Below are 17245 nucleotides of genomic sequence, written 5' to 3'. Positions count from 1 at the left end.
CATCGAAGAGGCCACAGCAGTCCTGAGCTTTACCCAAGTGATGACAGCACTCCTGAGCTCTACCCAAGAGGCCACAGCAGTCCTGAGCTTTTCCCAAGTGACGACAGCACTCCTGAGCTCTACCCAAGAGGCCATAGCAGTCCTGAGCCCAACCCAAGAGGCCTCAACAGTCATAAGCTCCATTCAAGTCAGCACTATAGCACCAAGTTATCTTCAAGCAGGCACACCATCACTGAGCGCTGTACATCGAGGCACGTCAGCCCTGAGATTCGTCCATTAAGGCATGCCAGCAGTGAGATTCACACATCAAGCAACACCAGCAGTGAGATAAGTAGACCAAATCATGCCAGCAGGGAAATTCTTAGATCATGCCATGCCAGCTCTGATATCCGTAGACCATGCCACACTGCACCTTCTCCAGACCCATTGAAACATACTGAGCCACACCAGTCCAGGGAGCAGACATCTAGTTTGCAATCATGTGAGTATATTAATGTTTTTTATAGTTTGTTTTTACAGTTTTTCTCGATTGCTTAAACACTATAACCAGGCTTTTGAACTAAAATTTCAAAACCATAATGCCATTTATCAAAAAGCACACCCATTTCCCTAAACTATAAACACTATTCCCTGTTTTGACACTGCAAAACTCTACACTCAAATCCCTTAATTTCTCATTGCTTAGACCATGTTGTCATATAGAAAGCACTAGCATTCAATATTGTTCACTCAAGTCAGCACAGCTTCAGCTCAGTTAGCACACAATTACCCACATGAAAACACTAGGAGTCAAAATTGAACACGCATCAATCAGATCCTTCAATAAATATAAAAGGGCCCAAATCAGTTTATTGAGTTTTGGAACAATGGATCCAGAAAGACATGAAGGAAGAGATCGAGGAGGGATAAGAATGAGGAGGAGGAAGGGCAAGTGCAAGAAGACAGGCAGTCTCAGATGAAATTCAAGCCACTCTAGTTGCCCATGTCTTAGTCAATGGTATGACTATGAGGGAGGCTGGGCTACGAGTAAGGCCAAATTTTAGTCGCTTTACCGTCACCTCGAGAACCTTCAGGGAGGAGTGGTGGCAAACAAAATTCTATCACTGAATAAGAGACAAACATTTCCAATAGTCTTTGATGAGGTTTATTTTCTTGCAAGAAAAGGCCAGCAGTCGTACAGTCACACAGAGTGACTGCAGAGTGTGACAGTAAGGGGAGGGCATTTTGTGTTCTTCATGTGAAAAGATTTGTGAGGAGGGGGGGGGGGGGGGGACCACAAGCGACATAACTTACCAGTTTTGGAAATGTTGTTTTGAATTTATTGCACCAGTGTGTAAGACTATGTTGTAGTGTGTGTGTGATTTTGAGGGCTTGTGTGTCCTGTCTGAGGGCAAAGTTTGGTTTTTCAGCAAGAGTGAATGGTTTTGAGTCTAGAGCTTCATTTTGACCTGAAATAGGATGTTTGGGGAATTGGGTGAGACGTTATGGATTTGTGTTTACAGTTTTGAGAATACGAGGCATAGTTTCAAGAAATGTGTTTAAGCAATTGAGAAAAACTGTAATAAAAAAAACTCTGGCAAATTACTTCAGATATTTTGCCATCAACCTCCAAAAATTATTATCTCAAGAATGTTTTGTTGAGATGTTGTAATTTGTGATGTTCCAGAAGTCCTGATGGTTTACCATGTTAACTTTTAAATTTGATTTTCATTGGAATAGTTTTAGTAAGAAATAATAATAATACCAGCAAATAGTCTATTTTACCTAATTTAAGTGACTGAAAACTTGTTTTCTTCTTAGCCCTCCTGCGTAATATTTTAACAAACCAGGAAATGATGATGGACCAATTGCGAATCATTTTCAAGACCCTGCAAAGTATGAAATCGACTGATGAGTCACAGACAGACCTGGCTCAAAATGTTTTGCCACTTAAAGATGTCAGTTCTCTTCAGGACATGGAGGAACAACTGCGAAGTAATCCTGACCTCCAGAAACAGTTGGTATGTTGACAAATCAAAACTAAATTGACTAGCTTCAGTGTTTTCCACAGACTTGCACTCTATTTGTGGTGGCACTTCCCCTGTTAAATGTGGGAACAGTAAAGATGCTTCTCTGTGTGCACACATTCAAAGCACTTACACACAGACAGCCACATTTCAGATGCACGCAAATACTGAATTGAGTTCTCTTCTGCTTCTTTTTGTGCTTGGATGAACAAATACCGACAAAATTACATCTAAATGGTCATCTTTTCTAACAGACGGATTTAATTTGTAATGTATTTTTTTGTGTGTGTGTGAGAGAAAGAGAGAGAGAGAGAACTCTGTTACCAGTGTCACCTATAGTATTCGTAGCATTTCGTGATGTATTAAACCATTGCTTTTAAAAAAAATCATTATGATTTCAGGTACACGCACTGGCTCTCAAAGGTGGGGTGGATGTTCATGAGTGCATTTGAAGGATTATGCATGGACTGGTTACTAACGATTTGGCCAAAAAAATCAATATGAGAGGAATAAATGGAAAAATTGGTTTCCAGCGCTTGCGTTTACGGGATGTTGTGATTGGTAAGTTTTACTTAATGCCATAAGAGTGGTTTAAGTTTTAAGAATAATTAAAATGTATTTAAATTCAGGTTACAAGGGGAGTAGAGGAAAAAAGCAGAGCAGAACGAGATGATGGAAATGTGAGGGATGGAAAGGGGAGGGAGAAAAAAAGCAGAGGAAGAGGAGAGGGTGGAGAAATTGGGGGATGAGGAAAGAAAAAGATGAGAGGAGGGGACATGAAGAAGGTATATGTAGAGGAGGTAGATGGGGGAGAGAAGAAAAACAATTCTGTTATTCTTTATTTTACAGTGTCCTTGCTACATGTTACATGTACTTACTGTAATAATAACAGTGGATTATGAATAGTTACATGCAGTAACTTTAAACCAAACCGTAATACTAACACTATAGTAAGTACATGATACATAATTTTACTCTGTTCTTAAATAACAATTACAACTGTGTAAAAAGGACACCGTAAAACATAGTGTAACCGACAATTCCACTAAAACCGAACCCGGGACATTCTGGTGTGATCTATACATACATAGACCAGTTTAAATTGAAAGTGTAGACGTACATGATATGACTGGTTCACATGATTCATAATGTCCTTATTATTTTCTGCTGAGTAAATTGTGTTGAACCAATCATTGTGTTGAACCAATCATAGCATTGCACTAAGGCCGAGATAAAAAAAAGAAAAGAAAAGTGCAGTCATATATCTGTCCTTATTGAATTGCACATGATTTCTCTTGGAATCATATTGGAACCTGGTAGGAGGATGGTGCCAGACTCACTACTGATCTGCATCAATTTACAGTCTCTGTGTAGATGTTACATAATGTTTGTCAATAGGTTCTATGTTCAGTTTTAATGTAATTGTCCTTTAAAGGGATATTCACTTTAAAATGAAAATTCTGTCATCATATAGTCACCCTCAAGTTATTTCAACCCTGTATGAATTTCTTTCTTCTGCTGAACACAATGGGAGATATTTTGAAGGATGCCAGCATACAGGGTTGAAACAACTTGAGGGTGAGTATATGATGACAGAATTTTCATTTTAAAGTGAACTATCCCTTTAAAATCCAATAGCCATATTTTCTTTTGATACAGAAACTAATTTCAGACCATGTATGTTTCAGCGGCTGTGAGGCGTAACCACCTGACGTCTGCGGCCACAGAAAAGGAAATCGATTCCACCATCAAGAGATGGCTATATCTGGCCCCGGATAGGGATGGTGGCAGAAGAGAAAGAATGAAGAGAAAAGAGCGTCAGGAGAGTACAACAGGTTAACTGACTTGCGACTTGGTGCAAAGTGCCTCTTGTTCATGAACTGAATCAGTTGTTGAAGAGTTTATTGAAGAGTTTTGTGCACAGTGCCTCTCGTTCATGAACTGAATCAGATGTTGAAGAGTTTATTGAAGAGTTTTGTGCACAGTGCCTCTCGTTCATGAACTGAATCAGATGTTAAAGAGTTTATTGAAGAGTTGTGTGCACAGTGCCTCTTGTTCATGAACTGAATCAGATGTTGAAGAGTTTATTGAAGAGTTGTGTGCACAGTGCCTCTCGTTCATGAACTGAATCAGATGTTAAAGAGTTTATTGAAGAGTTGTGTGCAAAGTGCCTCTTGTTCATGAACTGAATCAGATGTTGAAGAGTTTATTGAAGAGTTGTGTGCACAGTGCCTCTCGTTCATGAACTGAATCAGATGTTGAAGAGTTGTGTGCACAGTGCCTCTCGATCATGAACTGAATCAGATGTTGAAGAGTTGTGTGCACAGTGCCTCTCGTTCATGAACTGAATCAGATGTTGAAGAGTTGTGTGCACAGTGCCTCTCGATCATGAACTGAATCAGATGTTGAAGAGTTGTGTGCACAGTGCCTCTCGTTCATGAACTGAATCAGATGTTGAAGAGTTGTGTGCACAGTGCCTCTCGTTCATGAACTGAATCAGATGTTGAAGTGTGCACAATGCCTCATGTCATTCATCTAATTTTTTTTGCTAATTGTTTCGTTTAAATGTGAAACAATAAATATTTGTTAAGAATACTGTTGTTTTTCTGGCATTTTTCATTTGGGCCATGGGTGTGTATGAAGTGGCTAGATCAAGGTTTAGTTGAGGCTGACATGTAGAATCAATTGTTTGGTCCTAAAAAGGACCAGAATAGGGCCAGCTATGGTCATACATTTGGCTGAGATATGGCTATGCCATGGGCCATATGTGACCCGAGTTCTGGCAACCAGACCTGGTCCAGTCATGTACCGTAATTCATTGCTGTATTTGGGCCAAGTGAAAGTGGATTGTGTGGCCCATCACTGGGCCAAACCAATTTTGCTATGTGGGTGAGTGAAGCCCCACGTCGTAAAACAGCTACGAGTGGTGTATTTGTATTTTTGGAATGCGCCGACATTTCACGTTATATGATCGACTTTACGTGCATATTCTTTAGTCACATGCTTATCTGTTTACAAACTGCAATTCACGTGTTTGCCCACTAGCGTTGTTTTGTCGCCATAGTTACAACCGTGACACGGAAGTCTTAACCAACGTTTCCGGGAGAACTCTGACCCCTCGTAAACAAACTCTTTGGTTGCTAGGCTAGCTAAGCTAAAGCTAAGCTAAGTAGTTGTTTACCATTGAGGCCTAACCTATGCTAAAGCCTTAAGCATTATTTACGGTTATCATTAATATTAACATCAGTGGTTAAATACCGTGTCTGTTTGAACAACGTTAAAGTGATTTAACCATTTAAACACCTCGACTGTTAAGTTACACCTGTTGGTCTTTTCTTCTTTCCTATTTTACCTGTCTCATACTTTACCCATATTTTTCTGCGAAAAGGAAATTTCGGTTCACAATTATTAATTTCATTTACCTGCATTTTACTTGAAAAGAAAATACTGGTTTATGATTATTAATTGTCAAATTCTAATTTGATCTAAAAAAGGGAAATATTAAATCAAGATTGAAGTTTTATTTTTCTAAACAGGTAATTTCTAACGATTTCTAGATTTATTTTTAATAAATCTAATTTCATAATTCTCATAATTTCTAAATTTCTCTTTTAGATTTAATCACTTCAGGTGAATAAGTCTTAAACTTTGAAAGTTAAGTAAACTTATTCAACCAACATTTCCCTATTACAAATATTGTTAGACTCATGCTTGCTCATTTATTATTGCGGTATATCCTCCTTTTCCAGTTGTGGTTATAACCTTAACCATTCTATTTTACTTATTTACCTCTGTATTTAATTCCCCTTTTTCTTATTTTGTCCATCACATTATTACTTTCTTTCATCTTTATTACCTTTTCCTTTCTTTTGATTCCTAGCTTGGGAGTGAAACACCTGAGCCTCAATAGGAGACATTGGCATCTCACTACAAGTTTCAAATAAATCAGAGAGAACCCTCTCTTACAAAGTTTTATTTTTGAATGTTTAGTTGTTGGCAACTATCAATTCTATACTCGTAGTTCGACAAAGGCTCCAGAGCCATTTGTGGATCCAATCTCCTTCCCTCCTTTCCTTCTTACATCCTTCCTGTTCTGTCCTGCTTTCCCATTCTTCACATTTGTAGGGAACACACCTGGAAGAACCATAAATCGAGTCTAAAGAAAGAAAGATAATCTTCCCAAAGAAAACAGTCATTAGGTATTTGATTTTCAATCAAACCCTCTCTGTTCTCCATACTCTCCCTGCATCTGTAAACGCAATTTACAATTTGACATCTTATCCAAGATCAATTAACAGAGACAAGTGTTGAGCAACCGTCGCCTTCAAAGCATCCCAGCAGAGCTGTAAGCGGTCCAAACTGAAGGTGTGTCAATCCTGTCAAACTTAGAAAAAAGGTATCAGCATTATTATTGTATTATTTTTCCTTGTAAACATAAACAATAATATTATTTACCTTTCTGGAAACAGATTCTCACCGATAGGAAGCATTTACGAGAAAAATAATATTTCTCCTACTTAAGAATTTTCTTTCTTGTTTTATTGAAATTGGTTTTAACCTCTCTCTCTTTCCCCCTTACTCAGTTGAGTGACACATCACGAGTTTAAACCAGCTTTTCATTGATAGAAAATATTTATAAAAATATTTCTCCCACTGAAAAAAAAAAAAAAATCCTTTCAATTGAGATTTGTTTTAACCTTTTTCTCTCTTTCCCTCGCTCAGTTGAGTGACGAAGTGTCCACATCACTAGCCTACCTGTCTACACTGAGACCAACACTTAGACATTACAACACTTCACTATTGTTGTACAGTCACTGAAACGACACTTAGCTGTTCAACCACATACAGGCTTACACCCCACACAGATCTGTGTCAGTCTCTTCACCCCAGCGTGCCAACATGTCGCGGACAACAAACCCCTCTGACGTGGACGCCTGGCTCAGAGGCATCACAGACTGCCTCACACCAAAGACAATTGAACTGTTATTATTTTTAATAATAATCATAATTCTGAGAAGACTCCTGACACATGATTCAAGCCAGAATCAGAACCACAACCACGTGGAACTAACCAAGATCATCTGTTCCCTAAGCAATGCCTTCACAGCCCAGCTGACACTAAGCGACAAGCACATCACCCACCTTCAGGAGGAGCTGACACGTGCCCAGAGCCGCATGGACAAGCTGGAAGTGAAAGTCCAGGACGACTTCAAGCGTCAGACCACTGAGTTCCTGAGAGAGCTGATGCACACTCAACGCTGCACAGACCAGTTCAAAACGAAAGCTCAAGACAAACTCATGCCTGATGTAGTGGAGCAAGAAACAAAGAAGCAAGTTGACAGGCTCCAAGAAGCCCTTGCAGTCACTGAATGTGACAAACAAGAATTAAAGACTTTCCAGATGCACCTGGTAAAACAACTCCAGGCTGCTGAACATCAGCTAGAGAAAGCTAAAGCTGACATTAAAGACAAGAACTCTAAAATTAATGCTCTGAAAGACCACCTGGAAAGGTGCAGTGCTGACATTGATCGTATGACCCAACAGCGAGATGACGCCAACGACGAGCTCTACGCGGTCAGAGATGAACTCCAGCACATTTTCCAACAGAAACCAGAGCCAAGAAGGGAGAGACCTCTCTCAGTATCACCACTGCTGAGCAGAACAGAGTCCTCCATCCAAGAACTGCCATACAACAGAAAAGGTGAATGGCCGCAACCCAAAACATCACCAGCCTTCACCACAGAACTGTTCACTGCCAACAAACAAAGGGAGCTCATCCAGGCAGACTCCAAAGCTGCACAGGGGATGACCTTTAAAGATCTCAACCAGCTGGTTAAGAATATCACTCAGTTCAACCCGAACTCCACGGAGGGCCAAGACATTGAAGCCTACATCCGAGATATCAACTTCCATCTAGAGGTGAGACCACATGTGAATGACAGAGACAGGTTATACCTCCTCCGATCCACATCCGGTCCAGAGGTACGAAGCTTCCTAGACCGACAACCTGCTCATGTAAAGTCAAACTTCCAGCTACTATGTGAGACCCTGATAAAAGAATTCACAGGCCCAGAGTTGGAACACGGTGTGTTAATCGCCTTGGAAACCAAACAAGGTCGACATGAGACTCCCCTAGCCTACTACCACCGTTTTCGACAAGCTTTCTTTGGTGCACATAACTCACCTGAACATGAAGAGGATGTGAATTTCAAAACCCTCTTCCTGAGAAACCTGCACCCCGGATTAAGTCATCATCTTGGTCTCGAGGCCTGCGCAGACACAATGACAATTCAACAGCTACGTGACCTGACGCACAAAGCCTACATCAAACAAAAGATGTCCTCAAAGAAAGCTTTGAAAACATCCACAGTGTCAAACTCCATCAGCCAAGACACAAGCCTTGCACGGGAAGACACCCAGTGGCAGGACAACACCACAGTCCTTCGCAAGGTGCACAGAGAATGTGACCCCCAGGCCAATGACGGCTACCACACCAACCGCATGGAAAAGCCATGGGACCAGCCACGCTTCTCAATGAACCCACAAGAAGGAAACAACTGGAATCCTAACTGGACATCCAAAGGCTGTCAACCAACGCATCCAAAAGCATTCAATGTGAGTAATCGACGACGAAACTCACCTCGGCACCACTCAGTCAAATACAATACTGAGTGTGCCCAAGAACAAGACAGTTTACCCTCAGAAGACATGGAGCAACTAATGAGGCAAATGAAAGTGTTCATAGAAAACAAGCTGAACACGAATGACCAACAAGATGAGTCAAATTCACTATGACTAGCGATGGAACGGAAGACCAATGATCATCTGGTACACCTTCATAATGAAGATGACGACCACCTGTTCTACAACAACACAGAACAGAGGGGTCTCTCACAGCCAACCACTGACAAACACCCAGAGGTACCAGAAAACACCACACTGGCTTCCCATCACTCACAAAGAAACCATCACACAAGCTCCAAACTCAAGAACCACGTGTGTGCTACAGTAACCACAGTAAGCACAGAAAGTCAGAAAGTCTGTCACAACCAGAAGGCATCACAAGAGGAATGCAACAACGGAGACAAAGTTTTGCACCACAGCTTCACGCATCCATGCCAAACTGCCTCCCAATGTCTGCCAGAGAACTTCCTGCCTTACTGGACTGACCCCCAGCAGATCATAGAAGATCCCTTTCCTAAGGCAAAGATGCAACCAGCCAATCTTCATCTAAGCTCATCAAAGCTAAGCCAAGAAGCACGTGGGCAAGCCTTCAAGAAAAGGGGGGAGCAAAACAGACTGAAACAGATCTGACCATGCACGCATACATACATACATGCCTACATACATACATACATACATACATGCACTACACTACGCCACTAACATGCTCACTAACACGTAGAGGTTAACCACATCTACCATGGAAAACATTCAGCAAACATGTTTTCCCCACAAGTAGAAACTAACTTCAGAAACTAGCTTAACGACTTAGCTACACTTATCATAGGAAACATGGTAGCTATCCATCCAACAAGTAGAACACCTCTCATTACACTGTGATACCTGACACCTTAGCTGCGCAACAGTAGTTATAAGCCATACAACTGCTCTGTTTTGTTTTACCTCTTCCTTAACTTTCCTTCTTCCTTTATTAGGTAAAATGCATGTCTACCCCCTTAAGGGTCAAGGTCATGGTAGTAGGATTGACGCACCACGCCTGACACTTGTAAGCCGCCTTAAAACGAATGTGAGCCAGAGAGCTCCATGCATGATGGGTCACATAATTGTTACCACAAATTATGTCACCAGAAAATAAAAGGTAAAACGTCTTAACGTAAAACAACTTAGAAGAGAAGATAACAAACAAACGTAATCACAGAATTTGATCAAAGAATCACCGTACCGAAACAAATTAGAATAACAATCCCAAAATTTAAACTCTATTCAATAGAATAGACCATATTGAGAGAATGAACTTGAACTTTTAATACTTAAGTAATCTAATGCCCTGCACCAGTACAGTGACCAGTTATGGAGGTGTTGTCTTGTTGTTTGCTGTGTATGTGTCTGTTTCTTCTACCCGTGTTTCTCCAGCGTTCACCGATGTCTTCATCTTAACACATCGCCGAACGAAGAGGGGATATGTAGGATTGAGTGCGAAACAAACACAAATTAATCTTCCAGGTGAATTGTTCAAACATAATTTCTCACAGAACTGAACATTCCAGACACCAAATCACCAACCCCAGAGCCATAAAAGAAGGCTCCAGCCAGCCAGTCTCCGCTGACCAACGAAAACCCCCAGCTAAGAACTTTATGGCCATGCAAGCTTCAAAGAAGATGAGCCCAACTAAAGGAAGAACTGGTCAATGTGAGATAGCTTGGAAAAGAATGATTGGCTCAGAGATAGCACAATTCAGCCCGATCAAGATAACAGCAGGAGCTGCTCGAGCCCACAACATTCCAGACCCCTCCTCCTTAAGGACCTCTGATAGACCTCAGGGTGTAAAATCGTTTCAAACCACAGAACTGAGATTTTACCTATAACATACATAAAATCATTCAAGAACAATTTTCAATGGACTTATAGATCAAGCATCATGCAACGACATGATTCTATATTGTTCCTACAATAGATGGGTGTATCTGACATGCTTAGATGCCATACAATTCATGTAATTGTTATAATTGTTAGATGTTTGAATGAAAATGTGTCGTGTTTCATATCAATATGATCGTATGTTCTTAATTCAAAGGATGGCTTGATTGAAATCTGTGGAAAATGTTTCGGATTCTTATAATAGTAATAATGTCTTAGCTGTGGCCTCTGTACTCTTTGCTAGAGCTTAGAGAGTAAGGAGAGCACAGATAAGCTTGATTTATGATAAGAAGTGAAGAGAACGCCACCTCCTAAATAAAGACAGTGTCTAATTGGTTAGAACTGATCCAGGAGGCTGGGCGGACATTTGAGTTTAAACTCTTAACACCAGAACAAAGTTTAGAGTTTTAGTGCAGAACCAAAAATGCAGCGGGAGATGAAGATCTAAGACAGACCGGTAACCATGTAAAACGCGCAGACGAAATAACCCAAATCAAGATCTGAAGAACATGGGTTAAACAGCTTCATTCAAGCCATCATCTACTCTTCTCAATTTCCTTTCTTTTCTTAGTTTCCTTTCTTTTCCGTTGTGAGTCTCGGTTCTAAGTTAAGTTTTGCGACAAGATTTCGAGCCACGTTTCTTCTGCAAAGCCAGCTTCAAACAAAGACTTTCATTCCGCCAGCACGCCACGTGACTGACCACGTGACCCAGACATCAGGCACGCGGAGACCAGCCAACGAACGGACCGGGAAAACCCTTTACACGCAACAAAAGGGAATCCCCAAAAGCAAAGACAAGCAAGTACTGCCTCCAGACTCTTAAACTGAACTGGTGTATTTGATACTGATTTAATAACCTAGGAAACGATAAAAGGGTTAAACTAATGATTGATGGTTCATTCAGGTTGTGTTTTATAAGTGCATAGAAACTTGGGATTACATCATCTCACTCTTAAACTCACTCTTAAAACTTAATCTTTCCTTACTCTCTTTCTTCCTGCAACGCGTATGAATGTGTGTGTGTCTGTGTTAGATATTAGTTATGTGTTAGAATAATCAATAAAGTCTTTGTATTTTAAAGAGAAATATTACTTGTGTTATTGTGCTTACAAATTTAATGTCTTAAACTTCTGATCTAAGTTACCTTGCTAACTATATAGTGTTTCACTATAGTTCGGATATTTATATCCGTTGCAGAGTTGATAGTTACAGCCAGTTCAAATGAACCGCGAACGAGTCATTTGCTCGGTTGTAATAAGTGACTCTTTTGAATTCCCTCTAAATTAATTAATAAATCCTTTGAGCTAAATTGTAATCACTACAAATTACAAATATCCTACAGTGATTTATCGTTTACACTACAGTATATATTTTTTATAAATATTTATAAAATAATATTTATATAATATTTATAAATATTACTATAAATTACAGCAACACCTCCCCCTTTGCGTTTCAGACGAGGTTCTTGTTTATAACAGTAATCTTGCGGGGTGGATTCATTTAAAGTAATGTAATTGTTTGGTTTTAGCCAGGTTTCTGTCAAACACAGCACATCTAGGTTATTATCTGAAATCATATCATTAACAATTGGAGTAAGCGATCGAATATTCAGCAACCCAAGCTTTAGCATTTGCTCATCTGTATTATATCTGTTTTTTATTTGTTGAACATCAATTCAATTTTTAACCTTAGATGGGATTGGACATTTTTTGGATTTCCAAATTCGGGGAACAGACACAGTCTCTATATGATGATATCTAGTTGAAAGAGGCTCTATGTGATGGGATTTATCTGACCTTGGTGACGCGAGGCCGCTAGCAGACATTCGGTTGACCCAGTCTGTCTGCTTCCTGACCTGGTGCCTAATTTGTCATTTTTTATCTCTAAGACTATGAGCCATATTACTAGTCAAGTTCAAGTCAAGTCAAGTCATCTTCATTTATATAGCGCTTTTAACAATGTAGATTGTTTCAAAGCAGCTTTACAGAGAAGGCGAAGGTCCTTCGTCAGATCTGGATACGGCCTGGATCCGGCAGGCTGCAGGAAAACCTCGGGATAAACACAGACACTAAAATTAGCGTAGATGCCATTCTTCTCATGATGTAACGAGTACATCAGGATTTTTGGGAAGTGTTCCCGGTTCCGGCTGACCTAATCTATGCAGCCTAACATTAAATTATAGAAGTCTATAATGTATTATGTGAAAGCTAGGTCAAAGAGATGTGTCTTTAATCTGGCTTTGAACTGACAGAGTGTGTCTGCTTCCCGGACAATGGTAGGAAGACTGTTCCAGAGTTTTGGTGCTAAATAGGAAAAGGATCTACCGCCAGCAGTCGATTTTGATATTCTAGGTATTATCAACTGGCCGGAATTTTGAGATCGCAATAGACGTGACGGACTATAATGCGTTAAGAGCTCGCTCAAGTACTGCGGAGCTAAACCATTTAGTGCTTTGTAAGTGATCAGCAATATTTTAAAATTGATGCGATGTTTAATAGGGAGCCAATGCAGTTTTGACAGAACCGGGCTAATATGGTCATACTTCCTGGTTCTGGTAAGAACTCGAGCTGCTGCGTTTTGAACCAGCTGTAGTTTGTTTATTAAGCGTGCAGGGCAACCACCCAGTAGAGCATTACAATAATCTAGCCATGAACGCATGAACTAATTGTTCCGCATTTGTCAATGAGAGCATATGGCGTAATTTAGATATATTTTTAAGATGGAAAAATGCAGTTTTACAGATACTAGACACGTGACTTTCAAATGAAAGATTGGTATCAAAGAGCACACCCAGGTTCCTAACCGACGACGAAGACTTAACAGAGCAGCCATTGAGTGTTAGACAGTATTCTAGATTATTACGTGAGGAAGTTTTTTGTCCAATAATTAGAAACTCTGTTTTTTCAGAATTTAGAAGTAGGAAATTACAAGTCATCCAATTTTTTATATCCGCTATGCATTCCGTTAATTTTGTGAATTGATAAGTTTCGTTAGGTTTTGAAGAAATATAGAGCTGAGTATCATCGGCATAACAGTGAAAGCTAATGCCATGTTTCCTAATGATATCTCCTAAGGGTAGCATGTACAGAGTGAACAGCAACGGTCCTAGTACTGAGCCTTGTGGTACGCCATACTGAACTTGTGATCGATGAGACATCTCATCATTTACTGCTACAAACTGATAACGGTCAGATAAGTATGATTTAAACCATGCTAGTGCAATTCCACTAATGCCAACATAATGTTCTAATCTATTTAAAAGAACGTTGTGGTCAATGGTGTCAAATGCAGCACTAAGATCGAGTAACACTAATAGAGAGATACAACCACGATCGGATGATAAGAGCAAATCATTTGTGACTCTAACGAGAGCTGTCTCGGTACTATGGTACGGTCTAAATCCTGACTGGAAATCCTCGCAGATATCATTTCTTTCAAGAAAGGAACACAGTTGTGAGGATACTGCCTTTTCTAATATCTTTGACAGAAAAGGTAGATTCGAGATCGGCCTGTAATTGACTAATTCTGTAGGATCAAGTTGCGTTTTTTTAACAAGCGGTTTAATCATAGCCAGCTTAAAGTTTTTTGGTACGTATCCTAGAGACAAAGACGAATTAATGATATTAAGAAGAGGATCTATGACCTCTGGAAGTATTTCTTTCAGTAGCTTAGTCGGTATAGGGTCTAACATACATGTTGTAGATTTAGATGATTTAATGAGTTTAGTAAATTCTTCCTCTCCTATAGCAACGAATGAATCAAATTTTTCCTCAGGGAGACTACAATGCACTGCCTGATGCGATACTGTAGTAGACGGTTGCATAGTTATAATTTTGTCCCTGATATTATCAATCTTATAATTGAAGAAGTTCATAAAGTCATTACTGCTGTGTTGCTTGGAAACTTCTGGGCTTGAAGCTTTATTTTTCGTTAGTTTAGCCACCATTTCAAATAAATACCTAGGATTATGTTTATTTTCTTCTAATAGGGTTGAAAAATAAGCAGATCTAGCAGCTTTTAAAGCCTCTCTGTAAGCAATAGAGCTCTCCTTCCATGAAATGCGAAATACCTCTAGTTTTGTTTTCTTCCAGTTGCGCTCCATTTTTCTAGCTGCTCTCTTAAGGGCCCGAGTGTGCTCATTGTACCACGGCGTTGGACTATTTTCTTTAATCTTCTTTAAGCGCAACGGAGCAACTGTGTCTAAAGTGCTGGAAAAGAGAGAGTTAAACGTTTCTGTTGTAATATCTAGTTCTTCTAAGCTATCTGAGATGCTGAGATGATGAAACTGATTAGGAAGATTATTAACCCTCTGGGGTCTGGGGGGTTTTTGGGGTCCTTGAGATGTTCTGACATGCCCTGACATTTGTGCTTTTTTCAGTTGCTTATAAACATATTAATGGCAAAGGTGTAAATTCACTCTATTTAGCACAAACAGGGCTACCATAATATGTGAACAACTTGCATGTACATGTTTGTATTTTTGATAGAATAATGTTTATGCATGGTTTTTTCAAAAACAGAAAACTAAAGTTTCTGAAATAAGGCCATAAAACACATTCTAAATATATGTAAATAAGACTTTTGACTAATGGATGACGTTGCCTAGAATTTTTTCTTCAAAATTATGTGAAAATCATCCTGCCTAATCATTCACATAACACAATACATTGATTTAAATCTTGTAAAACACTTTTTGTTTGGAAAGGCCATATGCGGGTGGGCGTGATTCACACCTGTGGAGTCAATGGGGCCCGCATAATGAGGCTGCATACGTAATGAGCCTTTCATTCAGGTGTGTGACTGAGCCACAAGAATGCAAGGACAATATATAACTGGTTTGTTGTTTTTTTCCACAAATTTTGCTTGCAAATTGTACAATATCCAAGGTAAACATTTCTAGTAATTGTGCAGTTAATTGTTCTCATACTGTATTTTCAGATTTGGAATATATTCTCTTCCCAAATGTGTCACTAATAAAGCATAATAAAATTATTTAAAGAGAAGGCTTATAATGACCTTTTAAGATTTTGTTTACATCTATCATTATATATATATATATTTTTTTTTTTTTTTTTTTTTTTTAAGGTTATACAATTACAACAACATTTAAAATTGTAACAATATTTCCAGTGTAATCTTTCTTTGTATTCGCGATTCATATTAAAACAGTATTTTTGCCAGCTGTAGTAGCTCCACAACAGCGCGCATCTGTGCGTTCGTTCGTTCATTCATTCATACACAGAAACGCGATCAATATTTAAACAGTATTTTTGCCAGCTGTAGTAGCTCCACAACAGCACACATCTTTGCGTTCATTCATTCCGATTAGAACAAAGCAAACAGAACTGACCTATTCCTCAGCGGGATCCGTTTGCTCCTCGAAATGATACTTCCAGAACTTCTGAGGTAAATTTTTGTAGGATTATTATCAAGATAGTATTATTCCTCACAGCATCGTAAAGTACATAAGTCTGAAAGTGAACTCGCGGTGTGTGTTATCCAGCTGATGTGGGCGTTTCACAGGTTTGTTTGGATCGCCTCACATTTGCGTTTGAATAGCGCGCGCTCTCCGTGGGCGGAGCACATTAAAACTTAATTAGCTGAGATGAGAACGACTGACATCTCTCTCTTTGCATACATATTACATAAACTGTGAATATTTGTTTTTTATAAAAATTACTTCATTGAAAAGAAGATAATTCAAGCTTCATGCCTGTGTGACTGTATGCCTGTTTGACTGAGTATTCGCTGAGTTACAGTTCATTTTCGGACGCGTTTCAGAATGGACTACACTGACGGAGAGTAGGCAGAACTCGCATCATGTTTATTTTTCTTTATTTGGCGAAAAGCACAACACTTTGTTTTTATTATGAGCATACACAAAAAAAATACACACTAAACAGGATCGATTGATGTATAACACAAGCATATAAGATAAAAATTATTATTATTATTTTTTTTTTTTTTGCACTCATACGGAAAAAAACTAGCCTATCGCGCCGGCGCGATAGCCGACCTCAGGGGGTTAATAAAGCAATCTTTAGTAGCAGAAGTGATAGGTCTAACATATTTGTAACACGGAGTCGGCTTTGCAGCTTTGGCTAAATGAAGTTTACACGAGACTAGATAATGATCTGAGATGTCATCGCTCTGCTGCAGAATTTCAACGGCATCAACATCTATTCCGTGTGATAATATTAGATCTAGAGTATGATTACGACGATGAGTAGGTCCTGACACGTGTTGTCTAACTCCAATTGAATTTACAATGTCTTTAAATGCCAATCCCAATGCATCTTTTTCATTATCGATGTGTATATTAAAATCACCAACAATTAGTACTTTATCTGCAGTCAATATTAATTCTGATAGAAAGTCAGTATGGTGCCCTGGTGGCCTGTATACAGTAGCCAACACAAATCTCAAACGTGATTTATCGTTTACACTATATATTTTTACATTAAGCACCAATGCTTCAAAAGAATTATATTTAAAACTTGATTTCTTAGTGGTTTTGAAACTATTACTATAAATTACAGCAACACCACCCCCTTTGCGTTTCAGACGAGGCTCATGTTTATAACAGTAATCTTGCGGGGTTGATTCATTTAAAGTAATGTAATCGTTTGGTTTT

At 39.3% G+C, this 17245-nt stretch overlaps 1 long non-coding RNA gene across 1 annotated transcript; it reads left to right on the top strand.

Moving 5' to 3' along the window:
* The first annotated feature begins 268 nt into the window (after positions 1-268).
* LOC307161616 lies at positions 269-3858 on the top strand. The gene is made up of 3 exons (XR_013821761.1): positions 269-481; positions 1801-2000; positions 3695-3858. It is a non-coding gene; the product is annotated as an uncharacterized lncRNA (long non-coding RNA).
* Positions 3859-17245: the final 13387 nt, after the last annotated feature.

Source organism: Squalius cephalus (genome assembly GCF_949319135.1).
Source record: "Squalius cephalus genome assembly, chromosome: 7".
In the NCBI taxonomy this organism is placed as follows: domain Eukaryota; kingdom Metazoa; phylum Chordata; class Actinopteri; order Cypriniformes; family Leuciscidae; genus Squalius; species Squalius cephalus.
This window is presented reverse-complemented; position numbering and strand designations above follow the sequence as displayed.